Raw genomic sequence first — 14,157 nt, forward strand, 5'->3', positions numbered from 1 at the left:
ACACTGCACTGGGTGACACAGTGACAGGGAGTAAAGGGGTTAATTGGGGGGGGGGGGCAACAAGTGTACTGTGTCAGTGTAGTGTTGATGCAACTTACTCTCATGAGAATGGTAAGGAATCCGCCCAGAACTACAAGGTAGAGTCTTGTCAATGATCTCAAGGCTCCTGGGACCATAGTTGCCAAGAAAACAATTGGTAACACACTATTCCATGAAGGACTAAAATTCTGCAGCGGCCGCAAGATCTCCCTGCTCAAGAAAGCACATGTACAGGCTATCTGAAGTTTGCTAATGAACATCTGAATGATTCAGAGGAGAACTGGGTGAAAGTGTTGTTGTCAGATGAGACCAAAATCAAGCTCTTTGGCATCAACTCAACTCTCCGTGTTTGGAGGAGGAGGAATGCTGCCTATGACCCCAAGAACACCACCCCCCCCCCCCCCCCCCCCCGTCAAACATGAAGATGGAAACATTATGCTTTTGGGGGTGCGGTATTTAGGCCTAGGCCGGCACTTTGCGGGAAGGCGGCGAAAAAGCCGCCCCCCATCCGCCTTCCCGAGTCCCGCGGCCTTCTCCCGCACAGATGCAGGCTCCGGCGGTTGGCTTCTTGTGGTGTGATGGCGTGCTTGGCGGGGGGGGGCGACTCGCGCCCCCATGAGTGGCCGCGGTGACTTGCTGCATGTAATTTGGACGGGCGGAGGCGGAGCCTAAAGCTCGGTCCTCTACCCTCCTCCGTTCGGCTTTCCTCGCGCCCCATGAGTGGCCGCGGTGACTTGCTGCGTGTAATTTGGACGGGCAGAGGCGGAGTCTAAAGCTCCGCCCTCTACCCTCCTCCGTTCGTCTTTCCTGCATCGCTCGTCTCGGGCAGGGTCTGATGACAGGAGGAGAGAGAGAGAGTAGCACGAGGGGAATCCCCTACCCCATAGCCAGGACAGGAGGTAAAATACTGTAGATTCAATTACTCTTGTACAGTAATGGGATCACTTTATTGCAATATCATGAGCACAGATTGGCTGCTTGGGTGCATGTGCCAAGCAGCCAATCTGTGCTCAATATGGAAATGAATATACAGATCATGATATTGCAATAAAGTGATCCATGCTACAAACTCATTGCACAGTCCACCTTCAGTGAAAGTTCATGTACTGCAAACTTTGCAGTACATGAACTTTCACTAAGAGCCCTTTCACACTGTGCGTCGGGGCTGTTGGCGGTAAAGTGCCGCTATTTTTAGCACCACTTTACCGTTGTTTTTGCAGGGGTTTTCGGCCGCTAGTGGGGCGGTTTTAACCCCCGCTAGCGGTCGAAAAAGGGTTAAAACAACCTGCAAAGCAGCGCTGCAGCAGTGTTTTGCAGGCAAATTTAACCCTTTTAAAACCGCCCCACTATTGGCCGAATAGCGCTGCTAAAACGACGGTAAAGCGGCGCTAAAAATAGCGCCGCTTTACCGCCGGGGCGCTTTCAGTGTGAAAAGGCTCTAAGAATGTTAAAGCACTGATTGCCACTGATTAGGTGGCACTCTTCAGCTGTACTTATAAGGTAGCACTGATTTGCTACAGTGATGGGCATTGATGAGGCCGCACTGATGGCCCCTAATAACCTGCACTGATGAGGCTGCATTGACGGGCACTGGTGAGGCTGCGCTGACGGGCACTGGTGAGGCTGCGCTGACGGGCACTGGTGAGGCTGCGCTGACGGGCACTGGTGAGGCTGCGCTGACGGGCACTGGTGAGGAGGCGCTGACGGGCACTGGCGAGGAGGCGCTGACGGGCACTGATGAAGCTGCGATGATGGGCACTGGTGAGGCTGTGCTGATGGGTAATGGCGAGACCGCCCTGATGGGCACTGGTGAGGCTGTGCTGATGGGTAATGGCGAGGCTGCCCTGATGGGCACCGGTGAGGCTGCATCGATGGGCACCGGTGAGGCTGCATTGAAGGGCAGTGATGAGGCTACACTTGGTACCCACTTTTAATGTAGAGAGAGGAAGAGGTGGAGCTCTAAGATGAAAAGGTGGAGCTTAAAAGGGAAGGGGTGTGGTTTACAGATTACAGGGCGGGACTTAAACTCAAAGGGGTGTGGCCTTGGCAAGAAGGGGTGGGTCATATTTAAATTAGGGGTGCATGGGTTTAGTCAGGCCTAGGGCAGCACAAAACCTAAATACACCACTGGTTGTACTGCTAAGGGGACAGGACAACTTCACCACATCAAAGGGACGGAGTTGTGCTGTGTACCATCAAATCTTGATTGAGAACCTCCTTACCCAGCCAGGGCATTGAAAATGGGTCATGGATGGGTATTCCAGCATGACAATGACCCAAAACACACGGCCAAGCTGAGAAAGGAGTGACTCAAGAAGAAGCAGATTAAGGTCCTGGAGTGGCCTAGCCAGTCTCCAGGCCTTCATCCCATAGAAAATATGCAGAGGGAGCTGAAGGTTCGCGTTACCAAACGTCAGCCTCAAAACCTTAAAGACTTGGAGAGAATCTGCAAAGAGAAGTTGGACAAAATCCCTCCTGACATGTGTGCAAACCTGGTGGCCAACTACAAGAAACTGACCTCAGGGTTTTTCCACCAAGTACCAAGTCATGTTTTGCAAAGGGGTCAAATACTTATTTCACTCATTAAAATGCAAATCAATTTATAACTTTTTTGAAATGCGTTTTTCTGGATTTTTTTGTTGTTGTTCTGTCTCTCACTGTTAAAATAAACCTACCATTAAAATTTATAGACTTCTCATTTCTTTGTCAGTGGGCAAACGTACAAAATTAGCAGGGGATCAAATACTTTTTCCCCTCACTGTAGAGTCTCACATGTGGGTGTATACACAGTGGTAAATGACAGCCCACTCCCTCCCTCCTCCATGCCCACTAACCAGCTAAACAAAATAAGGGCAGGATACTGCATGTAGTTTTAATGGAGGTTTCACCTCCCTCTTATTCTAAGACACGGCTGGAGGGGCATTACAGCCTGTGACTGGCAGAAATCTGCCCACACCATGTTATTGCCAAAACATAATAAAGATTTGATTTCAAATATATGTTTATATGACAATTTTTAAAACCGTTTATTGAAATTATTTACTTTTACTACTGTATCTCACAGGCTGATTTTTTTATTTGAACATGTGACCAGTAGCAAAGGACTAGAAGCACTTCCTGCTTATGTTTCCCTGCAGACAGGCTGGGAAAGAGCTGGGTCATGTAACAGCTGTTTATTGATTAGGAAAAAGGTACATAAATAGAAGGGACAATGTAAGTTAAACAGTGTGCGTTTTAGTATCACTTTAACTATACAGAAATTATAAGTTTTACAGGGAGAATTATTTTTTTCAAGTGAAAGGCCACCAACTCTGGGATCATTATTATCACCAAGTCCATATTCAAGTGAAAATAGATCAGAACATACCTGGATAAGGCTGGGTTCACACATGTGCAGTGCGACTTGTATGTCAGTTTTCACTGCAAATAAAAAAAGCATTTGTTCAGGTGCATTTTTGATGCGGTTCTGATGTGAATTTGCAAGCCTCAGGACCAGATTTTTGTCACAGCTGCTATTTCGGTGCTGGCCAATGCATAGTAAAGGTTGTCAACTACTGTAGCAGGAGAGCAATCTGTGCTGAAATCCTGAATTGAATCCTGAACACATGTGCGATTCAGAAGTATTCCCATAGAATTCAGTGAGCTTGAAATTCACACCTGAACCGCACTGCAGTGCTCAGAACATGCACAGGACTGTTTTTAAACTCGCACCTTTGATGCACCACGTATGTGAACAGTTTCAATGGAAATCAATATTCACATAACATGCAAATTGAATGCGTTTCAAAATGCATCCATTTCGCACATATGTGAACCGAGCTTAACAGTCAAAGGTTCATATAGATATGGATATAAAACCTGTAAATATTGTAAAGTCCATCTTTGTTGACTGGATAAGGGCAATGATATTGTTGCTTATGGAGCCAGTTGGGCAGAGCTTAGGGATTGTGTGGAGAGAGAAGTCTGTTGGCTGGGTTGTTTTAGTGGAATAGACAGGTGTATGGTGCACCTTATGTATGGATGAGGAGATGTTGTACAAGCGCTGCCCTTGTGAGGCTATCCTGAGACTGAAGGCTATCTTTTATCTATGTACAAGTAATTGAGTGTATAATTTTTATGCAACAATATAAGGTTTACTATGGAGAGGGCTATGCTTTTCTTTTTATTGTATCTTTGAGCATGAGTGATGATTCTGAAGTTAAAGCAGTGGGCAGGCACCAGAGGAGAAGTAGTTGTGTTCAGGCTATAAAAAGGATAAGTGCTTGAGATCGTTTATCCTCCACTTCACATTAATAAGGTGAGAGAGTGCCCATAGGAGTATGGGTAAAGGCTTCACTGATAATAATTCACAAGAGTACATCACAGGTGGAAGATTGCAAGCGTTTTCATTCAGTTATTCATGGCCATTTAACCACTTGCCAACCCCGCCAGCAGTACCCCCTAGCACAATCATCCTTCCGCCGTATCCATGGTGCTTGTCAGGCCGCTGTGAGTTGTCCAGATACCACGTGATCGCTATGCGATCACATGACACCTAGTAGACAGTAGTTCCTAAATGGAATCCATTCATGGCAACATTGTTTACTATTGTGTGTGTGATCTGTGACTGGTCACTAGTGACCACATGATATCTTGGCCAATCACAGCATCACAATAGTAAACAATGAGTCGTGAATGAAAGCCATTCATCGCAGTTCAGATTGCTGTTACAGTGATCATCACTGTAACAAGCAATCAGTCTAAAAAAAAAAAAATCCCCCATTATGGTGGCACTGAACTACTCAGAGTGTGTAAAAAAAATTGAATAAAGTTATTTTTAACATACTGTTACCAGTCAGTATTCCTGACAATCACTACACCAGTCACATGACGACGCTGTACTATACTGTTGGCAGTGTGTGTAAAAAAAAAAAAAAAATTGTATACTCATTATCGGGCTGCTTCATTAATTTATTTTCCAAAAAACTGTGACAAAAAATTAGAACTTCAAAAAACTTACCATGCCTCTTACTAAATACCTTGGACTGTCTACTTTGCTAAAAGGGGGCATGTGGGGGATATTTGTACTGTCCTGGTATTTTAGGGCCTCAAGAAATTATGGACGGTCTGTACATCTGGAATGATCAATTTTCAAATGTTTATACCATAGTGTGTAAACTCTTTAATTTTCACACAGACTGAATAATATACCCTAATTTGGGTTATTTTTTACCATAGAAATGTATTTTTCGTTTTTATATAGCAAAAATATAAATCCAGTGGTTACCACCAAAAGAAAAAGTTTTATTTGTAAAAAATGATATCAGTTTCATCAGGTACAGTGTTGCGTGACCAAGCAATTGCCAGTTAAAGAAACACAGTGCTGAATAGCAAAAAATGCCCTGATCACCAAGGGGTTAAAACATTTTGGAGGTCAAGTGGTTAAAAGAGATGTTTGTTATATTCTTATCATCGTAGTATAGAACATATATATATATATATATATATATATATATATATATATATATATATATATATATATAAAATAATATTATAATATTTTACTGAATATGCACTTTATATGTTTGTGTTTTGAAACATTAAGTACGCTTATGTTTTTTTGTGTTTAATTATTTAGTGGCTGATAATGCACATGATTTTCTATTAATTTTTGAAATGGTGCGGCATCCATTTTTATTATTTTCGTGTTTGTCACTTTATGCTTGTAGCTCACTCATTTTTATTTTATTCTGCCTGCAAGATTTTGTGAGATAATGGTCAGCTTTATTCATTTAGTTAAAACCTTTATCCTAGAAGGAAAATAAAAATATATGTTTCTGTAATGGCTTAAAAAGTGTTAGCTGGAGTTAGTTTTAATTTGTTACTCACTTATGTAAAATCTTTCTAAGGCCTCTTTCACACGGACTGTCCGTTCAGGTCTAACTGTCAGTTTTTTAGGCGGACCTGAACGGACACTCCATGGAGATCTATGGAGCGTCGGATGTCAGCGGTGACATGTCCGCTGACATCCGACCCGCTCCGATCCGAAAAAGTGTAACGGAGGAAAAACCTACTTTTCCATCCGTGATCGGATCGGGTGACGACGGACTCTACGGTCCGTCATCACCCGATCCCCCATAGGGGAGAGCGGCGCTCTGACAGGTCCGTCGCTGCACACTGTCATTTTCCTGCTCAGCGGGGATCGGCGGAGCGATCTCTGCTGAGCAAGGGGATGTTCACGGGGCGGATCATCACTGATCGGCGCCATGTGAAAGAGCCCTAAATCTGCTAATCCATCTAACGCTACCCCCTGCTGACAGTGCTGGTGTACTCGGTTGCTCTTCCATAGATAAAGGGGCCACCCAAAAACAGGAAGTGTTACTGGCTAGATCACCAAGTAAAATAAAGGAAAAAAAGCCTTAAAAAGGGAAACCTATGCAACTACTACATTTAAGGATTGGTAAGCTTCCTTATATTACTTTTTTTTACTTTTTTGGGGTTGTATACTACTTTTTTTTTTTTTTTTTTTTAACAGAAAATTTTATTGAACAAATCAGCAGTACAATACAAAAGTTTAATACAGACATTGTAGTGGGAATAAAAAAAAAAAAAATTTAAAAAACCCAGTAAAATTATAAATTTGACTCTTAAACAATAGCCATTATTTATCAGAAATTCCAGGTGTGCAAACATCAGAAGTTTCACTCAACCAGACCTCTCAAAGCTCAAATCTTCATACATTTTTGATGGTATAAAATGAGTGGCCCAATATTCAACTAAACCTGGAAGGGACAGCGGGGGGGGGGAGGGAAGCAGGGGGGGGGGGGGGAGAGGAAGAAAGGAAGAGAGGGGGGGGGGGAGGAGGGATGAGAAGGAGTGGGATGAAAGGGGACAGGCATAAAGAAAAGAGACGTGAGGTATAGGATAGCTTCCATTACTTTTCCCGTCCTGCTCATGGGGTAGGGGGATCAGGGTCTCCGGAGGCGTCGACCCAGGACGACCAGATTTTATCAAATTTCCCCGGGCACTGTCATACGTTAATTTATACAGAGGGAGTACCTTATTCACAGACCTTATCCACGAGGCCAGGGTAGGAGGCTCCACCATTCTCCACCGCAGTAGAATTTCCCGCCTAGCATAGTACAATGCGAAGGTTAGACACAATTTGCTATACCTATCACCCACAACATCCTCCAAATGACTGAGCAGTAGTATCTGGGGATCTGCTTGCAAGTCTGATCCTATGACATTGCTCAGTGTGGATGCCACCGCTGACCAAAAGAGACGGAGACTGGGACACGACCAGACCATATGCCAGAAAGTACCCACTTCCTGTCTGCGTCTCTGACAATTGGGGTCTCTCTGAGGGTAAATGCGTGCCAACCTCTGTGGAGTAAAATACGCCCTGTGTAGGAACTTGAATTGTATGAACCTATCTTTTGCAGCGATCATGGAAGGAATGTAGGATATTAAACACTCCTTCCATTCCTCCTCATCCAACGAGGGAATATCAGCCCTCCACTTTTCCCAGGTTTTAGTTAGTTTGGCATCATACTCCACTGTCAGGTATAGGTATAGTGTGGAGAGGGGCTTCCCCATCACGCTGGAAGTCAAGAGCCTTTCAATAGAGTCCGGTTCCAGGATGAGGGGGGCGGGAACTGAGCCTCAAAGGCGTGCTTCAGCTGCCAGTATCTAAACTGGAAGGAGGCAGGAATAGCAAAGGATTGTCTAAGGGCTTGAAAAGTCATAAGCCTGCCATCCTTGACTATATGCTTTAGTGTAAGAATTCCCTTTTTTGCCCAGAGAGAGGGGTCCGGTAAAGTATAAAAATGGGGTAGCATAGGATTGCTCCACAGGGGCATGTGAGGTGAAATGCAATTTGGTTTCCCATATATTTTCCTAGCCTCCTGCCAAACCTTTACAGTGGTACGCATCGGGGTCGTCATGGACAAACTGGCCCTGAGACCCCGAAACAGGAGATTACTCAAGGCAGCAAAGGAACCAAGAATGGCTGCCTCCAGAGTGACCACGGGATTTTGCGTGGGCTGGGAGAACCACCACCGAATCGTGACCAGAACTGCAGCCCAGTAGTAAATTTGGAAATTCGGTAGCGCCAATCCCCCTCCAGGGAGAGGGAGATATAAGATGTGCTTGGCCACCCTGGGTGGCCTCCCAGCCCAGACAAAGTGTATTAACAGGCTCTCCAACCTCCGGAAAAAGGTCCTAGGGATGGGTATGGGTGTATTGCGAAAGAAATATAGATATTTTGGAAGATAAATCATTTTTAGCAAGTTGACTCTGCCAACAGGAGTCAATGGAAAGGAACTGTATACTACTTTAAATTTGTCAAAAGCCTCCAAATCTTTTTGGAGGTGCATAAAGGGTAATAAGTCTTCATGTATCCTTCTGGGCATAGATTAGGTCACCTTGGAAAGAAAAGCTGATGATCTAAATAAGAAACTTCTGTAACAAGAAGTATGTTGGATTCATAGACCCTGTTCCAGGGTTCCTGATGGTTTAAATTACCGCTGAGACTTAAAGTTGTACTAAATGCAAAAGTAACAAAAAAAACTATTATTTTTCAGCTTACCAGTTCTTAGATGTGATGGCTGCATTAATGTACTTTTAAGGCTTTCTTTCCTTTATTATCACCTGGTGATCCTGCCAGTATATTTTGTTTTTCAACAGACCAGAGTGTTCTGCAGATGTAGCAGTTACAGGGGTCGGACAAACCATTTACTACTGACAGGGGTGCTTACAGTGATCAGTATATATATATATATATATATATATATATATATATATATATATATATATATATATATATATATATATATATATATATAATTTATTTATGCAAAACCTTTGTTCAAAATTGAAAAAAAATTCTTTCTGGAGTTCAGCTTCAATTTGTTATGTATCTAAATATGCTAGTCCATCTAACACTCCCCTGCCCCCAGATTAACCATGCTGCTGTGCAAAGGTGCCTCCATGCTCCTTCATCCAGAGTGGAGGCACCCTAATACAGGTGGTACATTACAGGCCAGATCACCAGGTGGAAACAGAGTAACCCCCCCTCCCCCCAAAAAAAGAAATAATGCAGCCACCACATTTAATGATTGATGAGGTTGCAAAGTTATGGCTTGTTTCTTACTAAAACTGTCTGCAACCTTCCAATAATGCAGGCAGGGAATTGGTGGTAATTGTGGAACAGACAAGCTGGTTCTGGGAGACATTGTGGATACACCACTGTAAGCATGACTCCCCTCAGGAGAGACTATCTTGAATGACCCGCTCTGTGATGTGTGGGCATATGAGAGCTTGCTTAAAGAAATTTAGAGCTTCACCAAAGTCCAAAAAAGCTTGTCTACTAACTGTTCTCTCAGAAGTAGAGCTGTTTGGGAAAAGTGATTTTTTTTTTTTTTTTTTTTTTTTTTTATCCAAGAAAAAAGTTTTTATTGAAAAACAGGTACATACAGTCCAAGAAGTCTTCAATTAAGTTGTACATAATAGCATAAACAGGTATAATTCCAGAAATAGAATCAAGTTTATACATTAATATAGTTCCCAGTGTTAAACAATATAATTACTGCATCTTTATCCTCCCTGATTCCTTCCCTCTGTCCTTATCCAACAGGAGCAACAAACTCTATTCAAGTCCAATGCAGGGTGCACAATACTTTCAACCACTATTAAGGCGCAATAGTCTATCCATGACCAGGTCCTCCGGGGCAAGCCCAGGAGTGCCAAGCCATGGTTCCCAGAGTTTTTCAAATTTACTTGAACATCCCCTGTGTTGATATATAATTTTCTCCATTCTTAGTATATTGCCTAATGCAGTAACCCATTCCTTAACTGAAGGGGGCGTTTCAGATTTCCAGTGCACCATGATTAACTTGCGGGCCACAAATAGGGCTCTAGTTAGAGCTTCTCTGACATGGGGGTCCCACTCCAGTTCATCTAACACATTCAAAATACAGTGTCTAGGGTCCAGCGGAATTGAGACCCCAAACACTGTGCTCAGTGTGTCCGCCACCCCCTTCCAGTACATATGTAATCTGGGACATCTCCATAGCATATGTATTAAATCTCCGTGGTCTATTTTACATCTAGTACAGGTTGGATTGGAAAGAAGTCCCATATTATGTAACCTATGAGTCATATAATACGTTCTCAAGAGTGTATATAATTGTGTTAGTCTTTGCGTTACATTCAATGAGCATATGGAGACTGACTGCAAAACCTCCTCCCATTGATCCTCATCCAATGGCCCAACATCCAGCTCCCATTTTCCTTTCACTGTCAGGGGGTGTTTTATAAGGTATTTGTGAAGTAAGGTACTATAGCTCTGGGAAATGAATCCTTTAGAGGTCTCAGCCCCTTTAAGTAAAGTGACCAAAGGGGTCGAGTCAGTATGCCATTCAGAGGTTTTTGACTGGGTTGCAAATGCATGCCTAAGTTGCATATTATAAAAAAGCATGGGAGGCGGTAGTCTATACAGGTCCCTCAAAGTGTCAAAAAATCGCAGTTTTCCCTCACTTATGATTTGCGTTAAGTAAAGAATACCAAACCTCTTCCACCTCTCCGCATGTTGTAATTTAGCTAGTTCTGGATAGGATTAATTTCCCCATATAGGACTATACTCATTAATACCTGTCACCTCCTGTATATATTTAGTTTTATTCCGTATTTTTTGTATGTAGGCGTAAGTGGGAAGACTTTTATGAGGCTTGCCGAAAGTTGAGGCCTCCAAAGCAGTGGGTACGGATTTCCCCCCTATCGTATGTAGCATTGGGAAAAGTGATTTTAATTGGCAAAGAACATGCTGAATTGCCCATGAATCCCTCTCCCAGATACCCTAGGCATTGGGTTTTGGGTCCTTCAGAGTACAGGTATTTATGTAATTCTCCAGTGTAATATAAACAGAGGATTGTTGGAACGACAAGCTCACTCCTTCTGTGACTGCTTTACCTGCATAGGCTCCTCAGTGGGAAAGAGACAGTTATGGAGTTTGTGAGCCAAACAGGTTATGGTAGATGTTGGCTTTCTCACATCTGCGACCGAATGTTGATCCTAATACATAGGATAATCACATTTTCCAGATTAGGTGAAAGGTCTCTCTTGGCCAGTACATCCTTGATGCATTCGTTTTAGTTAAGAATCTCGGCTGAAGAGTAAGCACGGGAAGGTTCATTACATACTCTCCTTAAGTTTTCCAGGAATAGCTAATAAATTACATTGTATATAAATGTTGATGATCCTTTTTACGAAGTGGGAAAGCTCAGGCCAGTGGTTTTCTGTAAAACAGAGAATATGTAGAGGACTGCCAAGCAAAGTTCCCTGGAAGTAATTGCAACTGAATTTGTCACCGGTTCAAGAAGCCTCAGCAGATCTGGGGTCGGCCCCCTGAGGATGCCATTCCTGAACACAAACTGTCTATGTCCATGGCCAGTCAAAGCCCCTAATCACTGCAGGTGCGGTGCAGCCATTGCTTTTTACAGAGTAAAAATCTAGCCCTTAGCAACTGCACACAGCGTGTCAATGGGCAAAGCTTCTTTGTCAGAAGGCACGTATTAGTGTAGTCTATTAATGGGCCTGAACCCTCCATTCTGGTAGGAGTTGCCTATGTTCTGCTCTTTGTTAGCACTGCTGTTAATTAGCATATTCCAGAAGAAGGTGGGTACTGACCTAAAATATATGACTTTGTAAGACCATGGACTGCCTATTGTCTCTACCTGTAAGGAAAGAAGGTAAAATTTGTTGGTAGCATTTTGTTTTAAAGCAACATCTAAGTTTTCAGTTAGACAAGAGTTCTTTCCAAAATAAACACTACATGGAAGTCAGTACTATATTTTATTGCCTGTATTTTTTAATCCACGTTACCAATAATGGAGCTCTTTCTTGTAGGAGTGAGCTCCCTGTTAACCCAGTTTTATTAATGTATTTTATGGCATCAGAGTAGCTCATGCTGTAGCAGTTGATGCTGGTACACGCTTGAATGTATGGGTTAATGGTTAGTTTGTGTAGCAGAACTAAAATCCTGAGACGCACACCTCTGGCAGCTGGCACACCGGCTTAGCATTGGGTTCATTAATTGACACAACTCTTAGTTTGCTACATCACCTTTGGCGCTGTCATCTATTTATATTCTGTTCGCATTAATTGAAGTAATTTTGCCACTGAAGTGTGTTTCAGACCTCTGCATTTAAATTGAAATTTTAATTCCCTTATTGTCTGGGAGAGACGGCTGAAGATGGCTTGTTGCAGGTTTCATTATCACTCAGAACACTCCAGCTGCTGCTTCTAATGTACAATGACTGATTAATGCCGGAAAGAATTATTAAAAGAAGAATGGCAGCTTTTTCCCAGTAGGAAAGGGTAAACATGAAGTAAGTATGCTGACAGCTTTATGGAGCTGGTTTTACCTTTCCTTTGCTGTAGTTCGATGGAATTATTGCAGACTTGCAGTTTTATGGGCAGCATATTACACACAGCAGAAGCAAAGCAAACATTTAGTGACTCCAGCAGTTGGCGGGTTCTGATCCACTTGCCTTCTTATTGACAGTTGTACAATATACAGCCTTTGCTAATGATTTGACTTTGTTTCAAATTAACAGTAATTTGTATGCAGTGAAAACTTTTTGTGTTTGCCAGTGGAAGCATGTGTTCCCCGGCTCCTTAAAAGTTCACCATGTAAAGGAATGGGAGGCACCACTAATACAGTGGGGAAAATGAATTATTTGATCCCCTGCAGATTTTGTAAGTTTGCCCACTTACAAAGAAATGAAGGGTCTATAATTTTTATCATAGGTATATTTTAAATGATAGAGACAGAATATCAACTAAAAATCCAGAAAAAATACCACATAAAACAAATGCTATAAATTAACCACTTCCTGTCCGGCCTATAGCAAAATGACGGCCGGGCGGTGGTTCAGCTATCCTGACTGGGCGTCATATGACGTCCAGCACGATAACTGCTGGCGCGCGCCCGTGAGTGCACAACGCGGCAATTGGTGGTGCGGCGTGTCTGTCTGACACACCGTTACACCAATCTTGGTAAAGAGCCTCTGACGGAGGCTCTTCACCACGTGATCAGCCGTATCTAAACACGGCTGATCACAGTGTAAACATGACTTTTTCTCATTCGCGTCTGACAGACGCGAGTAGAGGAGAGATGATCGGCAGGTCTCCTGACGGGGGGGTCTGTGCTGATTGTTTATCAGCGCAGCCCGCCCCCGTGGATGCCCACACTGGTCCACCAGGGATGCCGCCAGGACCACCAGCGCACCCACCACACATTGATGAGCAGGTATGCCTCCCATGGCCACCAGGGATGACACACAGTGCCCTAAAAGATGCCAATCAGTGCCCACTATTAATGCCTCCCAGATGTCTCATCAGTGCCCATCTGTGCCACCCATAAGTACCCATCAGTGCAGCCTATCAGTGCCACCTATCAATGCCCATCAGTGCCACCTTATCAGTGCCCGTCAGTGAAGGAGAAAACTTACTTACAAAATTTTATACCAGAAACAAAAACTTTTTTTTTTCTAAATTTTCGGTCCATTTGTTGCACAAAAAATAAAAACTCCAGCAGTGATCAAGGACCACCAGAAGAAAGCTCTATTTGTGGGAACAAAATGATAAAACATTTCTTTGGGTACAATCTAGCATAACTGCGCAATTGTCATTCAAAGTGCGACAGCGCTGAAAGCTAAAAAATGGCTTGGGCAGGAAGGGGCGAAAGTGCCTGGTATTGAAGTGGTTAAGTTGCAGTTCCGTGGGTTTAGCGGAAGAAAAATGCTGAATATGACTCCTAAGAACACCATTCCTACAGTCAAGCAAGGAGGTGGAAACATTGTGCTCTGGGTCTATTTCTCTGCTAAAGATACAGACTGACTTTGCCACATTGAGGGGTCAAGGCAACAAAGAAGTGGCTCAAGAAGAAGCACATTAAGGTCATGGAGTGGCCTATCCAGTCTCCAAACCTTAATTCTATAGAAAATTTATGGAGGGAGCTGAAACTTCGAGTTGCCAAGCGACAGCCAAGAAACCTTTAAAGTGGATGTAAACCCTCACATATACCCAGTGAAGTGAACATCCACAGATAATACTCAGGGATGAAACAAATCTCCC

The 14,157-nt window shown here is 43.3% G+C and overlaps 1 protein-coding gene across 2 annotated transcripts in view; it reads left to right on the forward strand.

The window, feature by feature from the left end:
• The window catches only part of EXOC4 (exocyst complex component 4), an 813,215-nt gene that overhangs the window by 35,454 nt on the left and 763,604 nt on the right, over window positions 1-14,157 (forward strand). The window lies entirely within an intron of this gene.

This window comes from Aquarana catesbeiana, linkage group LG03, assembly GCF_042186555.1.
Source record: "Aquarana catesbeiana isolate 2022-GZ linkage group LG03, ASM4218655v1, whole genome shotgun sequence".
Lineage (NCBI taxonomy): Eukaryota > Metazoa > Chordata > Amphibia > Anura > Ranidae > Aquarana > Aquarana catesbeiana.